At 46.9% G+C, this 21,789-nt stretch overlaps 1 pseudogene across 1 annotated transcript; it reads right to left on the bottom strand.

Annotated features, from left to right (window-relative positions):
* Positions 1-9,351: 9,351 nt before the first annotated feature.
* On the bottom strand, positions 9,352-20,989 carry LOC308513895 (small ribosomal subunit protein eS25-like; annotated as a pseudogene). Its single transcript has 2 exons — positions 20,963-20,989; positions 9,352-9,737 (listed from the first exon to the last, which is right to left on the bottom strand). The product of its transcript is annotated as a small ribosomal subunit protein eS25-like (transcript).
* Positions 20,990-21,789: the final 800 nt, after the last annotated feature.

Below are 21,789 nucleotides of genomic sequence, written 5' to 3'. Positions count from 1 at the left end.
ATCGACTGCCTCCTGCAGGCCTCCTACTGGAGATCAGGCACACAACCTGGGCATGTGCCCTGATCAGAAATCTAACCATGACCTCCTGGTTCATAGGTCGATGCTCAACCACTGAGCTACACTGGACAGACTATAGCATATTTTAGTCAGGGATTGATGTGAGATTTTAAAGTACCTTAAATATGCTATTACATAAAGCTCTGCATTTTCTATCCAGTCTTGCCTGGAAGGGTAAGAGGAGAAGGAATGTGAAAGGGTAAGAGGAGAAGGAATTATGGGAGTAACGAACTTTCCAACTCTGTGTAAAGCACCTTCTACAGAGCCCAGCTTTCACCTTTGTTCTCTGCAGGTGGGAGAAGTGTTGGACAAATGGCCTAGACTAAGGTAAGTGAGTTCTTTTACTTCACAATGTTTCATCTTGCAACTGAATTATAATTATGTTTTTTTGACCCATGTAGCTCTACATCTTATGTAAGTGCTTAGCATTTACCTCTTGTCAGAGATTATCAAACATAATCTGATGATGTGATAGGTGATCCAGCAGCAGATTCTCCTTTAATTAACACTGAAATGACTGATCTCTAATCACCAAGGGAGGTTATCTAATTAACAAATGTATTAAATGTAAGACCTAGTACATTTAAGTTATCTAGTTTTCCTGGAATTAATATTTTCTTTCATTCTTTTTTACTATCAAAATAAGGGGAATCTAACAATAGTTTGAAAGTCCCTCTTTGTATATATCATCCCTCAGATACAGAATAACATAATTTGGGATGCTAGAGCTCCAAGAGAACTTAGAAAAATCATTTTCAATCCTTTCACTTTAAAGATGAGTAAACTGTCTGCAAAAGATTAAACATTTTAACCTTCCAACACAATTACATGGGGAAAAAACGGAACTTTAGATCATCTAATTACTGGTCCAGTGTTTTTTTTGGTTTTGTTTTGTTTTTACCACACCACAGTGCTATGGTATGTAGATATCAGAGACTGTGAACATATAAACACTCCCTGTATAATACACTTTACAGATAGCCCTCGTCAGTGGATAATCTGTACCTATAAAGTTTGGTCATTTGTTTTTCTAAAACAAAGCTTGCTAGTATTCTCATTAGTTTGGAGATTAATAGCCTATTTCCAACAAACTTTTTACTTATAATCTGATAAAATAGTCTTTTGTTGAGATATTACCCCAGTCTAATGAGATTATTGAAATATATGCCTTATAGAATCATATCCCCTCTTTTATTCTCTCTTCAATGTTTGACAGTGTTTTGTATTTTGGGCAGTTAATAACTATCTGTCTTAGGAATTAATTTATGAAGACCACCATATGAGTTAGATGAGTTAGGAAAGTGAATTGGTTCTTAGAAGTGTGCCTATTCCTGGAGATGCTTGCTCCAATCTTCTGCATTGACTGGTGGATTGTGGCCACTTACAAAAGACAGCTCACACAGGTCACTCATCAATAACCTACAGTTATCTAAAGGTCGCTACAGAAATATACCAAGGTTTCCCTAAAAACCTCTATCCCAGTCAACCCACTCGAAAACAAATGATCTCAAGGCAAGACCAATGATCGATGACTTACTAAAGTGAAGGCTCCCAAAGAGCTTTATCACCATGTGACTTAACACCCTCTAGCTCACCTTCATTTCTCCTGTTTCCTCATCTCTAGACTCTTCTAATTGAGTCAGGGTTTTAGCCTCAGCGATCCACGAAAAATCCAGACCTTGAGAGCCTTGGAGTCCAGTGGAAAGAGCACAGGACTTCAGCAAGGGACCTTGTTTCTGCTATCAGGAGTTGTGTGACTGAACAAGTCACTTAACTCCCTGACGAGTGTTCTTATCTGTATGACATGGGGATTGGACTTGGTCTTAAAGATCCCCTCCAGCTTGGTCAATGCCATGACTCAAAGATACACTAGCATAGTAGCTGTATGGTTATCAAAGAAAACAAAAAGGAGGAAGGTTTCTTGAAGTCAAATAGCTTGTCACCATGTTATTCATCTACTGAAATAGGACTGGCATTGTTCATTGTCATATCAGATAATTTATATTAAGTCCTGGTGAAGGAGCATATATACCAAATGCATATATATATATATATACTAGAGGCCCGGTGCACAAAAATTTGTGCACTCGGGGGGGGGGGGGGGAAGGAGGGGGTCCCTCAGCCCAGCCTATGCCCTCTCGCAGTCTGGGACCCCTTGGGAGATAACGACCTGCTGGCTTAGGCCTGCTCCTGGGTGGCAGAGGGCAGGCCCAATGCCTAGGTGCAGCCCCTGGTCGGGCTCAGAGCAGGGCCGATTGGGGAGTTGGGGCGCCACCCCCTGTCATGCACAGAGCAGGGCGGATCGGGAGGTTGCAATGCCACCCTCAGTCACGCTCAGGGTAGGGACGATTCAGGGGTTGGGGCACCGCCCCCTGTCATACTCAAGGCAGGGTCAATGGGGAGGTTGTGGCGCCACCCCCTGTCACGCACAGAGCAGGGCCGATCAGGGGGTTGGGGAGCTCCCCCCTGTCACGCACAGAGCAGGGTCAATCAGGGGGTAGGGGCGCTGGCCCCTGTCACACACAGAGCAGGGCCGATCAGGGTGTTGGGGAGCTCCCCCCTGTCACGCACAGAGCAGGGCCCATCAGCAGGTTGAGGAGCTCCCCCCGTCACAGAGTAGGGCCGATAGGGGAGTTGGCGCACCACCCCCTGTCACACACACAGCAGGGCCGATCAGGGGGCTGGGGCGCCGCCCTCTATCACCCACAGAGCAGGGCCGATCGGGGTTGGGGCGCCGCCACTGTCACACTCAGGGCAGGGCCGATGGGGAGGTTATGGCTCTACCCCATCACACACAGATCAGGGCCCGTGGGGGGGTGGGGGGGGGGTGCCGCCCTCTATCACCCACAGAGCAGGGCCGATCAGGGGGTTGGGGCACTGCCACTCTCACACTCAGGGCAGGGCCGATGGGGAGGTTATGGCTCTACCCCGTCACACACAAAGCAGAGCCCGTGGGGTGGGGGGGTTGGGGCGCCGCACCCTGTCACACACAGAGCTGCAGGGTGATGAGGGGGTTGGGGAGCTCCCCCCTATCAGGCACAGAGCAGGGCCGATCATGGGGTTGGGGCGCCTTCCCCTGTCAGGAACAGAGCAGGGCGGATAGGGAGGTTGTGGCCCCACCCCCTGTCACACACAGAGCCGCAGGGCGATCAGGGGATTTGGGTGCTGCCCCCTGTCACGCTGATTCCGGTGCTGGGAGGCATATTACCCTTTTACTATATAGAATAGAGGCCTGGTGCATGGGTGGGGGCCAGCTGGTTTGCCCTTAAGGGTGTCCTGGATCAGGGTGGGGGTCCCCACTGGGGTGCCTGGCCAGTCTGGCTGAGGGGATGATGGCTGTTTGCAGCTGGTCACACACCCTTCAGGGTGGGAGTCCCCACTGGGGTGCCTGCCCAGTCTGGGTGAGGGGCTGAGGGCTGTTTTCAGGCTGGCGGGTGACTGAAGCTCCCAACTGCTCCTTTTTTCCTTTTTTTTTAATTCTGGGCCAGCTTTAGCTCTGAGGCTTGGCTCCATCTCTGAGGCCTCAGCTGCTGAAAACAGATATCTGGTTTGTTTAGGTTCTATAATCAAAACTCTGTATCAACTCCAGCTCTGAGATCCCAGCTCTCTGAAAGCTGGTTTCTGGGGTTTTGTTTAGCTTCTATATTTGTTACAATGTTTTTTAAACTGCAAGCTCAGAGGCCGGCAAGGCCGGTGGGAACGTTGCAGTCCTCGGTCACTGAAGCAAGCAAGCCTCATGTTCAGTTTAAGCTGCCTGGCTGCTGGCCGCCATCTTGGCTGGCAGTTAATTTGCATATCGCCCTGATTAGCCAATGGGAAGGGTAGCGGTCGTACGCCAATTACTATGTTTCTCTTTTATTAGATAAGAGAGAGAGAGAGAGAGAGAGAGAGAGAGAGAGAGAGAGAGAGAGACTTTGTATTTAGCTATAAGCCCTGAAATTTAGGCTTCTACATGTCAGGATGAGCATTGTTATATGTGTAACTTACTCCAAAGCACTTACAAGTTCCCAATAATCATCCTGGTCATGTAATTTCAGTAGCAAGGCCATTGCTTTCACAGCCCAGCTTTTCATTCCTTTTTCCAAGTCATTACTAATCACCAATTACACATGGCTTCCAGGATACCTCCTTGGGGGCAAAAGCCTATCCTGTTAATTTTTAAAAATACTTTCTCTTACTCCTTCTCATCATGGCTTATAAGACAACCAAGCTCTCTCTCAGAATGGTCAGAAAACATGAGCTAGAATATCAGTGGTTACCTGGCAAGAGGTGAGGAGGATCGGCTGAAGGTCCATGAGAGTTAATGGAAATGTGTTATGTTTTCATTGAAGTGGTGGTTACGTGTGTGTGTGTGTGTGTGTGTGTGTGTGTGTTTATGTCAAAACTCATTCGACTGAAAATATGTGCATTTTATTGTATGTAAACTGCACTGAAGGGAAGTTAATCTAAATATGTATATATGTATATAGATAAATGCTCTGAAGAGATTTAAGATGAGAGCAGCATTGTGGCGCAAAGCACAGGCTGGATCCAATAGCCTAGTCCCCAATCCCAGCCCCTCTGCCTTCTGCGTGGGACTTGGTCAGGTTCCTCGGTCTCCTTCTGAAATGGGGGTAATGGTACCTCCCCTGTGGGATTATTCATGAGGATTACGTGAGCTGATAGAAATAATGCACTTAGATCAGAATCTGACACAATAAGTACTGATTATATTTTAGTGTCTATTTCTAGTCATAATGGTGTGTTCAAGAAAGATGCTTTTTAAAAAGGAAAAAAGAAAAAGGAGCTGCTAATTTTTTATCCTTTTAAGCAAAAAAAAGGCTATAGGTTCCCAGACTGGGAGCCTGAATATTATATGTTAAATGTGATTGAGGTGTCTGTTTCTCTAGATTTCTGTTACTGTTCCTGCAAGATAAAAATATTGAGGTCGGAGAAACTAAGATGGCGGCATAGATAAACACCGGGAAATAGTCGCCTCCCACAGCAATTGAAAATTATCCCAAAGGACGGAGCAAACATCATCCAGAAAAACAGGAAGGCTGGCTGAGTGTAATTTCTACAACTAGAAGACAAGAAAAGCACGCTGAGAGCCAGAGGAGCTGCGGAGGCTGAGTGCAGAGGTACGGCGGCGGCTGGCGCGCGCGGAAAGGGGGTGGCACCTGAGGACGCAGCTGTCTTTTTGAATCACAAGCTCCCGACTGCTCTGATCTCTGGTTCTGGGAAGTCTCTGGGGACCCAAGACACATACGGGGAGAGGCTGCTCTCTCAGGCGGCAGCGGGCGAACTTGAGGGCGGATTTCCCTCAGAGGTGCTTGCAGCCATTACCGGGACACTGAGACGCGCGACTCTGGGCGTGGAGAATCAGCCATTGCTTCTTTCTCCGGCCTTTTGACTCCCTGAGACCCCGCCCCACCCAGGCTGCGGCAGAGGCTTTTGCATGTGAATGCCCCGGCCCTTTGCAACCTGATAATTACCTAACTGCAGCCGGGCCAGCCAGACCCGGAACTTCCAAGAGAAGGCCCAAGGCCCCTCAGCGGCTTGCATTGCTTCACAGCTGAGCCTCTTTGTGGCAGCTCCGGCTGTGAGGCCTCAGGCAGGGGCTGAATTAGCACCTCCTTAGATCCAGGAGCCACTGTACCCAGTGGTCAGAGGGGGACCATTCTCCCACTTCAGACACAGCTGATTCCCACAGCCAATTGGCCTGGAGGTCAATTCCTCCCAGTGATCCTACATCAACCAAGGCACCAAGAGTGCACCAAGAGTGTCCACCCCAGGTAACTGGGGAGGCTGAGCCACTGGGCCCTACAGGACACCTGGCGCGCAGGGCCACTCTATCAACACAGGGAAGCAGCCAAAATGCGGAGACAGAGAAACAGGTCACAATTGTCAGAAACGGAGGAGGACAGACGACTGGATATAGAGTTCAAGGCCACGTTTATAAGGTTTGTCAAGAATTTTATGGAAACCGCCGATAAATTTAATGAATCCCTCAAGGAGTATGGTGAGACCATGGAGGACATGAAAAAGGACCAACTAGAAATTAAGCATACACTGACTGAAATAAAGAATATTTTACAGGGATCCAACAGCAGACAAGAGGATCCCAAGAATCAAGTCAAAGATTTGAAATACAAAGAAACAAAAAATACCCAACCAAAAAAGAAAAAAGAAAAGAGATTCAAAAAGTATGAAGATAGTGTAAGGAACCTCTGGGACAACTTCAAGCGTACCAACATCAGAATTATAGGGGTACCAGAAGGAGAGAGAGGGCAAGATATTGAAAACCTTTTTGAAGAAATAATGACAGAAAACTTCCCCCACCTGGTGAAAGAAATGGACCTACAAGTCCAAGAAGTGCAGAGAACCCCAAACAAAAGGAATCCAAAGAGGACCACACCAAGACACATCATAATTAAAATGCCAAGAGCAAAAGATAAAGAGAGAATCTTAAAAGCAGCAAGAGAAAGACAGTCAGTTACCTACAAGGGAGTACCCATCCGACTGTCAGCTGATTTCTCAACAGAAACCATGCAGGCCAGAAGAGAGTGGCAAGAAATATTCAAAGAGATGAATAGCAAGAGCCTGCAACCAAGATTACTTTATCCAGCAAAGCTATCATTCAGAATGGAAGGTCAGATAAAGAGCTTCACGGATAAGAAAAAGCTAAAGGAGTTCATCACCACCAAACCAGCATTATATGAAATGCTGAAAGGTATTCTTTAAGAAGAGGAAGAAGAAAAAGGAACTCTTACCATTTGCCACAGCATCGATGGAACTGGAGAGCGGATAAATACCACAAGATCTCACTTATTTGTGGAATATAATGAACAACATAAACTGATGAACAAGGACTGATCCAGAGACGGAGAGGCTTTGATTGGACTGTCGGGCCTTGGAGGGAAGGTAGGGGAGGGCGGGGGCAAGGGGGAAGGATCAACCAAAGGACTTATATGCAAGCATATAGGACTAACCAATGGACACGGACAACGGGGGGGTGAGGGGATGAGCGGGGGGGGGGGGGTAGAGGGTACACATATGTAATATCTTAATCAATAAAAAAATATTAAAAAAAAATATTGAGGTCATTACTGAAAAGAGAACACTGAAAAAAAAGGAAACCAACATGATTGAAATTGGAGGTGTCGGTATGGCCTCAGGAGAGTCCACATTAAATCTCAGGAAGATGGACTTTAAATGGCTGTGAGTCCAGCCTCAAAAGCAAAAATAGACAAGTGAGGCTACATCAAACTAAAAAGCTTCAGCACAGCAAAGAAAATCATCAGTAGAGTAAAAAGGCTACCTACAGAGTGGGAGAAAATGCTCACAAACCGTATATCTGATAAGGGGGACTAATTTTCAAAATAGATAAAGGAACTCCTGTAACTCAATAGCAAGACAAAACACGAATAGCTTGTTTTTAAAATGAGTAAAGGACCTGAACAGATGTTTCTCCAAAGAAGACATACAAATGGCTAGCAGGTACATGAAAAAAATACTCAACATCACTGTTTATCAGGGAAATGCAAATCAAAACCAAAATGAGATCCCCTCACACCTGTCAGGATGGCTGTTATAAAAAGAGACAAAAGACAAGTGCTGGTGAGGAAGGGGAGAAACTGGAGCCCATGTACTCTTTTGGTGAGAATTCAAAATGGTGCCGTCACTATGGAAAACAGCATGAAGGTTCCTCAAGAAAAATTGACCCAGTAATCCTACTTCTGGGTTCAATCTAAAAGAATTGAAATCAGGGTCTCAAAGATGTATCAGCACTTTCATATGCACAATAATCAAGATGTGGAAACAACCTAAGTGTCAACAGATGAGTGGATTTTTTTTAAAATATGGAATATTATTTAGCCTTTAAAAGGAAGGAAATCCTGCAATATGATGAGCCTTGAGGATATCATGCTAAGTGAAATAATAGTCACAGAAGGACACACACTGTATGATTCCACTTATGCGGACTATCTAAAATAGCCAAACTCATAGAAGCAAAGAAGAGAGTGGTGGTTGCCAGGATCGATGGGTATGAAACTTCATTTATGCAAGGTGAATAAATTCTAGATATCTACTATACAACATTGTCCCTATAGGTAACTGTACTGTATGTACACTTAGAACCTGTTAAGATGATCTCATGTTAAATGTTCTTACCACAATAGAATCAATACTTTTTTAAAAGTTCATGAGCTCAGAAAGAACTCTTACCATTTGCAACAGCCTGGATGGACCTGGAGAGCATTATGTTAAGCGAAATAAGCCAGTCGGAGAAAGATAAATATCACATGATCTCACTCATTTGTGGAATATAATAAACAACATAAATTGATGAACAAAAGTGGATCCAGAGAAATAAAAGCATCCAACAGACCGTCAAACCTCAGAGGGAAGGCAGGGCAGGGTGGGAGCAAAGGGCTGGAGGGGGGGTGGGGGGTGGGAAGTGATCAACCAAAGGACTTGTATGCATGCATATAAGCATAACCAATAGACACAGACAGTAGGGGGGCGAGGGCATGTGCTGGGGGTGGGAGTGAGCAGGAAGAGGTCAATGGGGGGAAAAGGAAGAGGCCTGACATTCCTCTTGAGAGGCTGAGACTAGATCCCAACAGATTGTGGCATTTCTGTTCTTTCCTCCCCTCCCCTCCCCTCCAGCCCACATCCCCCCTTGAGAATGTCCTCCATGTCAGGGAGGTGTACTAATCAGACAAAAATACTGAAAATAGATAAATCTGCCTAGGCCAAAATTAAAGAAAGCGTTAATTTTGAAAGCCCTAACCTGATCATCTGATACGGAAAAGCTGCATGCGGATCATATAACACGCACAAAGGAAGAGAGAGAGCATCGCAGGTAATATTTTTCTCCCTCCATGTGTCCATGCTATTGTTTTCCAAAGTTTCATCATGCTCATTACCATTTACTGTCTGAAGCCTATACTGCAACACTGCAAGTGTTGTTATTCCTATCCCACTTTCTTTTAACCAAAGAAGGAATCCAAGAGAGTCGGAGGCTCAGAGGATCAAAAAGGCTTAATAACTTGCCCAGGCCCTGCAGCTGAAGGTGGCTCAGTCAGGGGATGTGAATTTGAGTTTCTGTTCTGCCTGAGTGTGAGCTGCCCCCACCTTCAGAACTCTCTTGGGTCTCTTCCCCCAAGTAGTGGGAGTTTAGCCCTTCTACTTGCTGGTTGATACATCCCTAGAAGAGAGGGGAGTCTGTGCAAGTCCACAAAGTTCAACTTGTGAAGCTTCCAATTTTTACTTCCACACTTAGAAATTCTTTTTTTACCTGATAAAGTTTTATTTTTCAAAATGTACAGCTGTTGGAACGTGTTCTCCAGCAGCTGGGGCATCCCCAGTCTCGGTGTTTCTGGTATAAATTACTCGAGCTCTGTGCTTTGAAACTAGTTGGGTAAGCCCTTTTCTGAGGAGGTCCTGAGGGCTGCGCTGGCCAAGGATCCCCCAAGGCTTCAGTCTCAGAGACAACAAACAGCTGGGCTATAAGCTTATAGTTGGGAACTTCCTGACAGAGTTTGTCTATGTTGCTTTGTCAAACAGGACTAGGTTATTGAGTTTGTCCCAAAATTTGCCTTTGGACTACATCTTCTTTTTGGCCTTGCCCCAGTTTTGTTCATGAGGTCTTTGTCTTTCTTGGCCGACTTTCCAGCATCTTTCTTCTTCTTGTTCTGGGGAGCGCGTCGACACTCCAAGAGCAGCTGCTACCACTGCAGCCTCAGTAGGATGTCAGACAGAAAGCTACTTATAGCCCTGGCCAATGTAGCTCAGTGGGAGTCTCAAGTTCAATGCCCAATCAAGGGCATGAGCCTGGGTTGCAAGTTCAATCCCAACCCAGGTTGGGGCCCATGCGGGAGGCAACCCAGGGATGTCTCTCTCACATCAATGTTTCTCTCTCTCCCCCATCTCCCTCTCTCCCTTCCTCTCTCTAAAAATCAATGGGAAAAATATCCTTGGGTGAAGATTAACAACAACAAATAGCCACTTATAAATTCTTTAGAAGCAGCAAACTTTTTTGGAACACCAGGAGGCATGAAAGCAAATGCCTTTGGAAATGCTTTATGTTTCCCATTACATGGTTTTCCAGACAGATCTGGAAAGTTCTGTCAGAGTAGAACACCTTTGAAAATACCAAAGAGTCTGTGTTACAGGATGGATCTTGTCCAGGCTCAGAATGATTCTTTTCTCTTTTTTTCAGAGCATACAAAATAAAAACAGAAGTTCTGTTCTCCAGATGTTGTTCTCATCTCAGCTCCTCCTGCTGAGACATGGGAAGAAATTGCCAGGGGACGAGGCCCAGCACAATGGTAGGCCTGTGATAGATGTGCCAAGTCCTATTGTTGAAATAGGGGTTAGAATTTTTTAATCTTCCATCCTACCCTTCCTCCTACTCCCACCCAGCCCAGTATGCACATCAAAGAGTAAAAACATTCATGCACACAGCACTTAATCAAGTCTCTTTTCACTGGTCCCTGTGAGATGGTTTGGATGATCTGCTTTCTTAGGGTGTTTTGTTTTTTAATGTTTTTATTGATTTCAGAGAGAGGAAGGGAGAGGGAGATAGAGACATCAATAATGAGAGAGAATCATTGATCGGCTGCCTCCTGCATGCCCCACACTGGGGAGCAAGCCTGCAACCTGAGCATGTGCCCTGACCAGGAATCAAACCCCGATCTCCTGGTTCATAGGTTGACCCTCAATCACTGAGCCACACCAGCTGGGCTGCTTTCTTAGATTTTTTGCCAAGAGAAAGTGATTGTTGAAAGTTGTATACTAAGAATGCGGACCCAAGAAATTAAGAGACTATGAGTCACCCCAACTTCCATTTCCACAATTATTCTCTTGGCTGTGATTTCCACAGCCATCCACCTGTTTGGTCTCAGCTAAAGAGGTTGGCGACACACAAGGGGTTTAAGGTGCAGCTAAACTCAGGAAGCTAATCCTGGCACCCCGCTTCCCGAGGGAAGGGAGATGGGAAAGGACAGCCTCACTTCCATTCCCCTCCCGCTGCTTTGGGCTGCTGAGCCCCTCTCGGAATCCAGAAACAGAGTATTGCTTCTAGACCAGCTACATTCCCGAATCCGGGGGGTCAGGCAAGGGGTGGGGCATGGAGGGTGGACAGGTGTTGGGGGAGTACTGATTCATTCCAGGGCAAAGGAAGATGCCCACATTTTTCAAACCTCTGACCTGTTCTTTCTCTGAAATTTTTTCTGTTCATTTGTTTGAAATAATGAGCTTCCTTGTACAGGCATTGCCTTGCGGATAAAGAAGGCTGTCCCCCGAGGTTACAAAAATCTCGCTCTGAAGCCCTAATTGGTTTGGCTCAGTGGATAGAGCGTTGGCCTGTGGACTGAAGGGTCCCAGGTTTGATTCCGGTCAAGGGCTTGTACCTTGGTTGCGGGCACATCCCCAGTAGGGGGTGTGCAGAAGGCAGCTGATCGATGTTTCTCTCTCATCGATGTTTCTGACTCTCTATCCCTATCCCTTCCTCTCTGTAAAAAGTCAATAAAATACATAAGAAAAAAAAATCTCGCTCTGACTCACAGGTCCGCCAGCCTTCAGCAAGAGCTCTCTGCTGAGACCAGCTCCCAAGTTTGCATATGAGCCAGGGCCACCTATTGGCTAAGACCAAAGGCAGGACTCAGGTGGCTGAAAACGAAAAAAAACAAAGGGCAACAAGAACAAATGTTTGTAACAAAGTGGTCTTCACCACCTCGGTGGATGTGCCCCACACCCCAGCACCTGCGCTGATCAGGTGACCAATTCAGGGAGAACTGGGGAAGCTGGAGGTGGGAGGCAGGTCCCAAGTCCCACCCAGACTACACTTGTCACTTGCTGGCTGTTCTTACATTCAATCATCCTTCCTTCCTTCATGCTCCCAGCTTCCCTCAGAGTGATGTTTCCAAATACAAGCGTGCTCATGCCCTTCCCAAGCCACCAGTTTTGTGGCTCCCTGTTGTTTACAGCTTTGGTTCTCAGCTGCTGTTCCACCTCCACGCCATTCCCAGACACAACACACTCCCAGAACAGCCCTCATCACACTCAGTGATGTCAAGGTATAGGCTGTCAAGAGGGCGCCCACACTCCAGTGAGAACCACTGACTTTTAAGGTGCAAACTCCTTTGTATGGCATTCCAGGCCCACGCCGATCCAGCCCGCAGGGCCACTCTCATCTCCACCCACTTCCCGCACCACAACCTCTGCGTAGCTACATCAGCACCCACATCGTGCTGCTAGGCACCCTCAGATGTCAGTAAGAATCCAGGCAGGACTTAAATGAACAAAAGGGGTCAAGCGCAAGGAAAACGGGAAATGGTGGGGACTGTGGCAAGCGGAAGAGCTCTTGTTCCAGCTCATCCTCTTCCACCAACTGGTGGGCAGCAGGGCCTAGAGTTCTGAACTATTTTCATTCATCTGCTCATCCAATTTGCTCCATGCCTATTGGAAAAGATTTGTACTTTTCTTGTGGTGCTTGTTGCCATCTGTACTTTAAATTGAAGTTATTTGTGTACGTTTCTTACCTACTTTCACTGTGGGTCTGAGGGAAATAAAACCAGAAGGAAGCATCCTCTGAGAGTGAGGATCCTCTGAAAGCATCCTCACCCTTTTTTTCCTCTTTCCCCATCTCACTTGTCAGCAGGTCTGGCTAGCAAAACCATGCCTAGGGAGAAAGCGTCTCCTGTCCTCGCTGCCTCTTTGAAGAAGCATACCTGTTCTTTCACTGCTTCTCCAGCCTTTTCAGGCCCCACATGCTCAGCCCCCTTGTGTCACATGAGCTCTGCCTGCGAAAGGGGGAAGGAGCTGGCAGGTGGCAGTGCTGAGCGTGGTTGAGATTGTGCATATGAGTTGGTTTGGCTCTACACTGCATTTCTTCTACTTCCCTGTCGTTCCCTGCTTTGGAGTTTGTTTGTTTTTTTATTACTGTGGGGAGATCAGGAACATAGAGATCTGCTGTCAGAACAGACGTGAGAGGAAAGGTCCTTCGATGCCTCGCTGCCACTCTGATGCCTGGAAGAGGAACTGTTGAAGGAGACGTGAAGTCAGCTCCTTACTCCTACCCCACAGGCTGCAAAGGCCTCAGAGGGGAGTGACAAGCCAGGCGAACAAGGGAGGAAGTCTGCAGTGAGTTCATCTCCCAGCAGCCCTCATGATTCTACTCACTCCTGGGATTACAGCCACTTCTTACGTGAGACCATAGGCCCACCTGCTTCGGAGCTACCTGGGGATTGTGAAAACTGCACTCCTGCACCCTCCAGTCTAGGGACCAGGACTTTGGGAGGAGGGCTGTGTGTCTGCAGTTTTAACAAGCTCTCAGGTGATGCTCACGCTGTCCTTTGTCTGAGCTCTCAGGTGATGCTCACGCTGAATTACAGAATCCTGGCTCTGGGTCTCGGTGACTCAGGAGTCCTTTTCACTCCGCCAAGGCTGCAGTGAGCACAAGGCCTAGGAATGTGGCGTGAGATCAGATCCTGGCTCCATCCACCACATGTCGGTCGGTAACCGTGAGAAAGGAACTTAACCTCTCTGTGCCCCAGTGGTCTCTTCTATAAAATGAAGAAGATAATAACAACTGGCCTGGTAGCTCAGTTGGTTAGCCCGAGCATCATCCTGATATCCCAAGGCTGTGCATTCGATCCCCAGTCAGGGCACATACATAGTGGGACCACAAAATCTCTCTCTCTCTCTCTCTCTCCCTCTCCCTCTCTAAAAAGTGAATAAGTAATTCTTTTAAAAAGATGATAATGACAGTACCTATTGCTTAGGATTCAGCATTAAATAAGTTAACGCACATGAAGCACAAGGCTCCTGGCACATATGAGGGTCCTGTGAATGGGGGCTTTCATTTCCCAAGTGCCAGCCATTCGCAGCCCTCCCCACAGTTGTTGCCATACTTGCATAATCTTCTACCAGTGCTTACTTAGCATTTTTTCCTAAATAACTTGCCCTTTTAACTCAGTGTCATCCTAAGAATTGATACCTTGGAAATAATTGCTTGGATGTTATTTTTTTTTTTACACGTTATATTTTTTTACACATTAACATTAGTGTATAAATCCTGAAAAATTAAAACATTCATTTTAAGGACCACCATAGTATGTTTACCACCATTTGGTAAACACTGATTTAATCCAACGTCAGTTCAGGGAACAGACTCAGAGAGGTTAAGTGGATTTTCCAAGATCACCCAGGGCATTGTGGGAAAAGCCAGAAATAGCGGAATTCAGGTTTGCCTCTAGGCAAGTTCTCTTTACTCCCTATCAACCTCTGGTTACAGTGTTCTTAAAAGGCACATTGAAATGTACTGAAAAGGAAACATTTCTTTGTTAGCCTGATGTTAGGAAACTGAAATAACCCTTATATATTAAATTGGCTACAAAGGAAACCCGCCTTTAGCATTAACAGGAGAGCAAATTGAAAGTGTAGGTTCACCTCATTTCACCCCTAACAGCCCTTGGGTGGGGGCTGGATAACGGTGCGCAGGGCAGGTGAGGCTGAGGGGCGGAGCCAGGAGCTCCCTTGGCTGCTGTGACTCCTGGTGACTGGGTAATGCTGCAGACAGGTCTACCGGTGGGGACGCAGCTAAGGGCACAGCTTCAGCATCACATGGGCCACGTTCTGATCCCCTTCACCACTCGCGAGCTCGGCCTTTGGACAAGTTACTCAGCTTTTCTGAACCTCAGGCCCCTCATCTGTAACATTCTTACAGGGTTGCCGAGAAAGGTAAGTATGATCTAGAGCAAGCATGTCAAACTCATGGCCCGCGGGCCGCATGTGGCCCACAACGAATATTTTTGCGGCCCAGCCAATATAACGGTATGTAAGAAACGTTTTGATAAAAATTTCATAATTTAATTTTTACAACATCCTGTTATACATAATTATTAATAACGAACTACAATGTTCACTAATGACTGATTACTATAATCGTGTTGTATTCATTTCTCTTACGCGCCTTACACGCAGACGCACCACTTCTTTCCATTAATACTAGCAGCGAATATTTTAGCAGCTGATTGCCACGTCATTAATCTTGGACTGACCTGTTTGGTGTGTGCAACAGGAAATATTTTGCTTTCAGAGAACAAGAAAAATAGGTTTGTTTGCATTACACTTATTAATTTGTGCAGTTATTCAGTGTCTGGTAAGTTAATGTTCAAGAAAAAATATTTATTTTTATTAAATGTTCTATTATTTTATGTTAATGATCACTCATTTATTTCAGCCCTTTGTATTCAGCATGTCTCTATCAAAATAAACCTATGTTTCTATGAAAATTGAAGCTTTTGTTTTTTGTGGCCCACATAAACTTAAACCTGGTTTATTTGGCCCGTGTTAGCCTTTGGGTTTGACGTGCTTACTCTAGAGAAAATGCTTAGTACAGCAGCAGGTAGCTTTTATTTTTAACTTCCTGGTAAGGGCACATACTTCAGTTGCAGGTTCATTGCCCTCCTCGGGGGGCACGTGAGAGGCAATAATTGATGTGTCTCTCTAACAACGATGTTTCTCTCTCTCCCCCTCCCCCTCCCTCTTTTCCACTCTCTAAAAATCAATGAGCCCTAACTGGTTTGGCTCAGTGGATAGAGCATTGACCTGCAGACTGAAGGGTCCCAGGTTCGATTCCTGTCAAGGGCACGTACCTTGGTTGCAGGCACATCCCCAGTAGGAGGTGTGCAGGAGGCAGCTGATCGATGTTTCTTTCCCATCGATGTTTCTAACTCTCTATCCCTTTCCCTTCCTCTCTGTAAAAAATCAATAAAATATATTTTAAAAATCAATGAAAAAAATATCATTAGGTGAGGATTAACAGTAAATAAATAAATTATAAAAAATTAAAAGATACTTGGGCCCTGGCTGGGTAGCTCAATTGGTTAGCGTGTCATCCTGATACACCACGGTTGTGGGTTTGATCTCTGGTCAGGGCACATACATGAAGCAACCAACGAATGCATAAGTAAGTGGAACAACAGATCAATGTTTCTCACTGTGTGTCTCTAAAAAAATCAATTTAAAAAAACTTGGTAATACTGAATTCCATCACACTTCCAGTTTCAATGTAATATTCTATAATAATAAAAGCGTAATATGCTAATTAAACCAGATGACCTTCCGGATGACCTTCCTGATGAAGCCCAGGCTGCGAGGGAAGCCCAGGTCCAGGGGCCAGAGGGATGCTGGTGCTGGCAGCCAGGGGAAGGAAGGCTTACTCTTGCACGAATTTCATGCATCGAGCCTCTAGTACAATGTAATGTTAATGCTCCAGAAAGATGAACCATAGTTAGCCTGAAGCTTTGTGTGGGTTCCATCGTATTTCTTCCTCCCCAGGTTGTGCAAACTCCAGTTAAGAACCTCAGAGGAAGGCAGCATTTACAGAGACCTCGGAGGTCACCTCCAAGCGCCCTTGGTTTTACAGATGTGAAAATGAGAACCCGAGCGCAGGCTGGTAAGTGGCAGAGCCAGCTGAGAAGTGGGAAATGCTATTTCTGTGCTGCTGAGGGGTTAGCACCAAATCCCAGCCGCCTCGCTCAGAGATCCGGCTTCGGCTTTGGGGAATAACCTCTTCCTTGGCTCAGGCGCCAGGAACGTGACGCAGCCACCTTCCCCGGAGGGCCGACTTGAGATTAACCGAGGGACAGGAATGCCTCAAAGTCAGCAAAAGAGGGCGATCGGGGACAGGAAGGCGCAGCTACCAGGAAGGCTTTCTAACCACTAGCACCACTGGGGAGAGGATGCTTAGAGTTTTAGCAAGGACGCCAGACCCGTGTGACCGTCATCACAAATAAAAGCCATCGGGTTTCTAGTCCTGCTGAAGAGTGAGCAGCATCGCTTCTTTTAACTCTGGACAATCACAGCGTCCCTTTCCCCAGCGCTGGGGATCTGGTCCGAGGCGGGTTCCCAGCACTCTTGGAAGTACAGGAGTCCCCCATCTGCGTTTCACTTTCCGTGGTTTTTGTTACCCCTGGTCCACCATAATCCAAACATATTACATGGACAATTCCAGAAATAAACGAGTCATAAGTGGTCATTTGCACGCCGTTCTGGGCAGCGCGATGACATTTCCCGGGCGCTCTGATGCCCTGGGAGGTGAAGTATCCGCACTGTGTTCGCCCGGCCCATTAGCCCCTTCGTAGAAACCCCAGTCATCAGGCTGCCATGGTTTCACACTGATGCCTGGAGGCCCCAGTGCTGGTGGGCTCCCCTGTGAGTGTTTTCATCTCTCCAGTCCAAGTGACCTTTTGGTTAATAATGACCCCAACGCGCCAGAGCAGTGAGGCTGGCAACTCCGGGAGGCCAGCGAGGCCCTAAAGTGCTTCAGTTTAGGTGAGAAGGTGAGCACAGCACAGTAAGGCATTTGGAGAGAGAGCACATTCACAGAGCTTTCGTTATAGGATATTGTAATGATTGCTCTGTTAGTTATTGTCGTTAATCTCTTACTGTGCCTAGTTTATAAACTGAACTTTATCACAGGTGTATATGTATAGGAAAACGCATCGTATTTCTAGGGTTCAGCACATCTGCGGTTTCAGGCATCCAGGGAGGGTCTTGGAACGGATCCCCTGCAGATAAGGGGGCGCTCCTGTATTTTACAGGAGAAAGGGGGGCACAATAAGGTTAAATAACTTTGCAGAGGTCACCAGCTTGCCTGGGCTGCTGTGTCCAGTGGCCTTAACAAAAACGTCACAGGCATCTCCAATCCACCCTGTCAATAGCCCCTCCACCTCTTCCACCTGATTTACGGGCGCGGCTGTGACCGTTTGACAGCCCTGATGGAGCCGCTGAGCAGGCGGGCGGCCCGATGGAAAAACCTGCGATGAGGCTGGGAGTGGAGGGAGCTGGGCTCCTGGTGGGCTCTGACACACAGGTCAGCCGGCTGGCCGCTCAGCCTGTCGCCCTCAGCTGTCTCGCTGCATTGCCGCCGAGCCGGGCCTCCGAGATGGGAACTGCGATTTACAAGCTCTCGGGCAAAATCAACTTTCAGGTGAAGAAAACTCACGCTCCCGGTAGGTCACCCTTGCTTCTGACAGCCTGATGGCAGTGGGGCCACAGGGAGGTGAGGAGCGCCCGCCGGTTCCACCGTGTGTGCCTTTGATGTTAACGAAGGACCCGGCCGGCCGGCCTTCAGGCTGGGGAGGAAGGTGCAGTTGGGCCTGCTGTGTTGGTTTCTTGTCAGCTGAGTTCCATTAGAAGCCAGTTCACAAGGAAGCCTTACTCCTTGTAGGCAAACGTGCTTTCAAATTTTGCCCGAGTTAAACAAAGGATGGAGACCCCGAGCCCCGCAGCTCCTTTCTCGCACAGGACAGCTCCAAGGCTGAATTTTCCATAACAGATGGAACACTAACTCCAGCGTTATTCGGACCAGTTATAAATATCAAAGACATGTGTTCTGCAGTTCAGATTCTTCCTAAAAGGGCTCAAGGACTTCCCGGCTTTAGTCCACGGCTCCTGAGTCTTTCTTGAGAAGCAACAGAAAATGCATTGGGGGTTGCAGGGCTGGGAGAACTGGGGGAGGTGGCCAGGCACAGCGACACACCTGCAAAAGCTTGGTAATTACGTAATTAAAGATTACGTAAAAAAGAGGTGTCTTCACTTTTCTCTTGCCAGTGGCTGATAGATTGCCCATCCCAAGGCTAATGACCGCTGCAAGGTTGGGAGTGAGAAGGAGGTGTGTGTGTGCGCGTGTGTGCATGCGCATAAATGTGTGTGTGGGTGTGCGTGTGTTTAGAGTAGGACGGGCCAGCATGAATTTAAAGAGGAATCCTGCCTGGTTTTGCCACAACCGGTCTTGTTGCCTGGCGTGAGCAGCAAGATGCCTGCCTTCACGCTAAACTATGAGAAATGTTGCCAGGGCAGCGTGTCTGCCACATCACCGAATATCATGTTACTATTAGAGGCTTTCAACAACAACAACAACACATAGTTGAATTTCTAGAATAGCTTGCCTGGTGGTGGGGCAAGGCATTACCACGCTTCATCACATCTAAGACACCTTCGGTAGAGACACCATTCTATGGACCGTGCTGCCGGTTACACTTCGACATGCCACTCGCTGTAAGGTGTTTGCCCCCTTTAGAGATGTTTATCTGTGAAAAAAGAAGTGTTTTTAATATAGATGACATTTAGCAGAGAGCTGCCCTAAGTTAGTTCCTTTTAGTTGTATAATTCGATGCCTCCTCACAGGAGTGTCCTGTCCTATTAAAGCTGCATTTACCTTAAGAAGAAAACGTCCCGCTGCGTGGACTTGCCTCCCTTCTGTCAGGGGAGCTTTGGACAGGAGAGAGTGGCCTGCTGTAGGCTCGGCATTGCAGAGCTAGAGATGAACATTAATTAAGAATGAGAAACAAAAATGCATCAAAAGAGAAACTGTTTTCTACATCAGTAATGAATTAATCCCCTCTTACCACTGCACCGGGGAGCACACAGCTCTCTAATGCAATCTGTCTGTGAGGTTTATTACCACAGAGGCTCATGCACATGGTAACAGTGTCAATCTAGTTCCCAGATAAGTTAAAAAAAAAAAAAGATAAAAAGATGAATCTTGAAAGAGGAAAAGTACGGAATAAGGGATTGGAATATATTGTATATCCCGTTCTGTTTTGCATTAAATACAGACAGTCCTCGGGTTACGTCGGAGTCGACATACGTCATTTCGTGGTTACTTCGCCATCTCTCATTTATTTATAAAATCCGTCATTTCGACGTATGTACATATGTGCTTTATGTATTTTATTATTTATTTACCACAAGTAAAAGTCAGGAATTATCTTTCTTTTAAATTTTTTTACTGTGTCACTTCATTACTGCTGTGTATGTGCTCCATGTGAGTGACGTAGGTGCTTATGTAGGTGGGTTCCGACTTACGGCTGAAATCGCGTCACGTCCAGCTGTAGGAACGGATCTCCGATGTAACCCAAGGACCTACGGTAAGGAGTTCTGTAGGATTTTAGCTCCAGTTCCATTTGGGGGTTGACTTGAACCGAAGGTAAGCAGACAGGTGGAGAACTGGGTGCCCCCTTTCCTCTCAATATCATCCCTGTATTTTACGGAATAACCCAATACATGGCTGGTGTGTCTGCAGGCAGACCTAGTCCCATCCGCCCTTGATCCTGCTCCCCCCTGCCCTCCACTGCCTGTCAGACTATAGTCCAACTTCTGGGAGGAATGGTCGGCACTCCGTGTCCCCACTCCCTAGCTCTCATTACTTCAGGACAATCTCTCTTTGCTCTGACTTCCTAACGGCCAAATCTCTGAGCTCTGTTCTGTGCTCGTCGACTCGACCTCAGTGATGCCTGACAGAGCTGACCTGATTGTTTTCTTGAAACATCCTCCCCTCTTGTCCTCCTCCCCTGCTCTAGCTTACTTCTCCCCTTACCTCTGCTCTCACTCCTCACACTCCTCCTGATGCCCACCTCCCTCTGAGCACCCTTTCTGTATCAGTGATTGTTCCTTGTCCTATTTCTTCTTGTAGTAGGAGTAGCTGCCACTTTGTACGAGTTCCTATCCCAGAGCATTCGAGGACACAACATGTTGCATCATTTATGGCTCACAGGAGCTCTGAGAGGCCCCATTCCCCCTCTGCTCACAGGTGGTAACGAGGGTCAGAGTGGATTAGTAACTTGTGCAAAGCCTCAAGTAAGAGGTGGAGGCAGAATTGAAATTCAGAACATGTGACCAACCAACCATGCTCTTTCCAGTGTGCCACTTTCTCAGGCTCTTCTCAGTCACACGCGTCTCCCCGTCCACCCAATGGGCTCAACGATGCTCACTCCACAGCCCACCTCGGCTCCCCCCGCTCCAGGCTCACACACCCAATGACTTACTGGACATCCTCTCACAGTCCGCGGGCACCCGAGTCTCACTCCGCCCAGAGCTCAGTCACCTTTCCTCCCAGTGCTCTCACCTCGTGAAAGGCCTCACCTGGAGTCATCTTGGCGTCCTCTCGCCCCAGATCCGAAGCCTGACAATGCTATTATATTAGCCTGTTCGGGCTGCCATAGCAAAACACCCAGATCAGGGGCTCAAACAACAGAAATGTACTTTCTCCCTGTTCTCGAGGCTAAAGTCCAAGATCAAGGTGCCAGTCGGATTGGTTTCTTCTGAGGCCTTTCTGATTGGCTTGTAGATGTCCACCTTCTCACTGTGTCCTCACGTGGTTGCCCCTTGGTCTGTGTCCCAGTAGCCTCTCCGTATAAGGCTGGGAGTCAGATTAGACTAGAGCCCAGCCATGTCACTTGTTTTAGCTTAGTTACCTCTTCAAGGCACTACCTCAAACTGTAGCCACATTCTGAGGTACTGGGGGTTAGGACTTCAAGATATGAAGGTGAGGAGCACAAAATTCATCCCATAATACTAGCTTTTAGGTATCCCTAACATTTTACTTTCCGTCTTCAGCTGCATATGTTGGAGGTACGTGCTCAATATATATATTTTTCATTGACAGTAGTGTGGGTTCCAGAATGTTTAGAGATTTTTCTGTAGAGATTATATTCATTGTTTTTAAAAAAATATTTTTATTGATTTTCAGAGAGGAAGAGAGAGATAGAAACATCAATGATGAGAGCGAATCATTGATCGACTGCCTCCTGCACACCCCTACTAGGGGTCGAGCCCACAACCCGGCATATACCCTGTTGGGGAATTGACCGTGACCTCCTGGTTCATAGGTTGATGCTCAACCACTGAGCCACTCATCTCCCTCAAATCTTGCTTATTCCCCCACCATCTCAA

This window comes from Myotis nattereri (genome assembly GCF_964212035.1).
Source record: "Myotis nattereri genome assembly, chromosome: 2".
Classification (NCBI taxonomy): Eukaryota; Metazoa; Chordata; class Mammalia; order Chiroptera; family Vespertilionidae; genus Myotis; species Myotis nattereri.
This window is presented reverse-complemented; position numbering and strand designations above follow the sequence as displayed.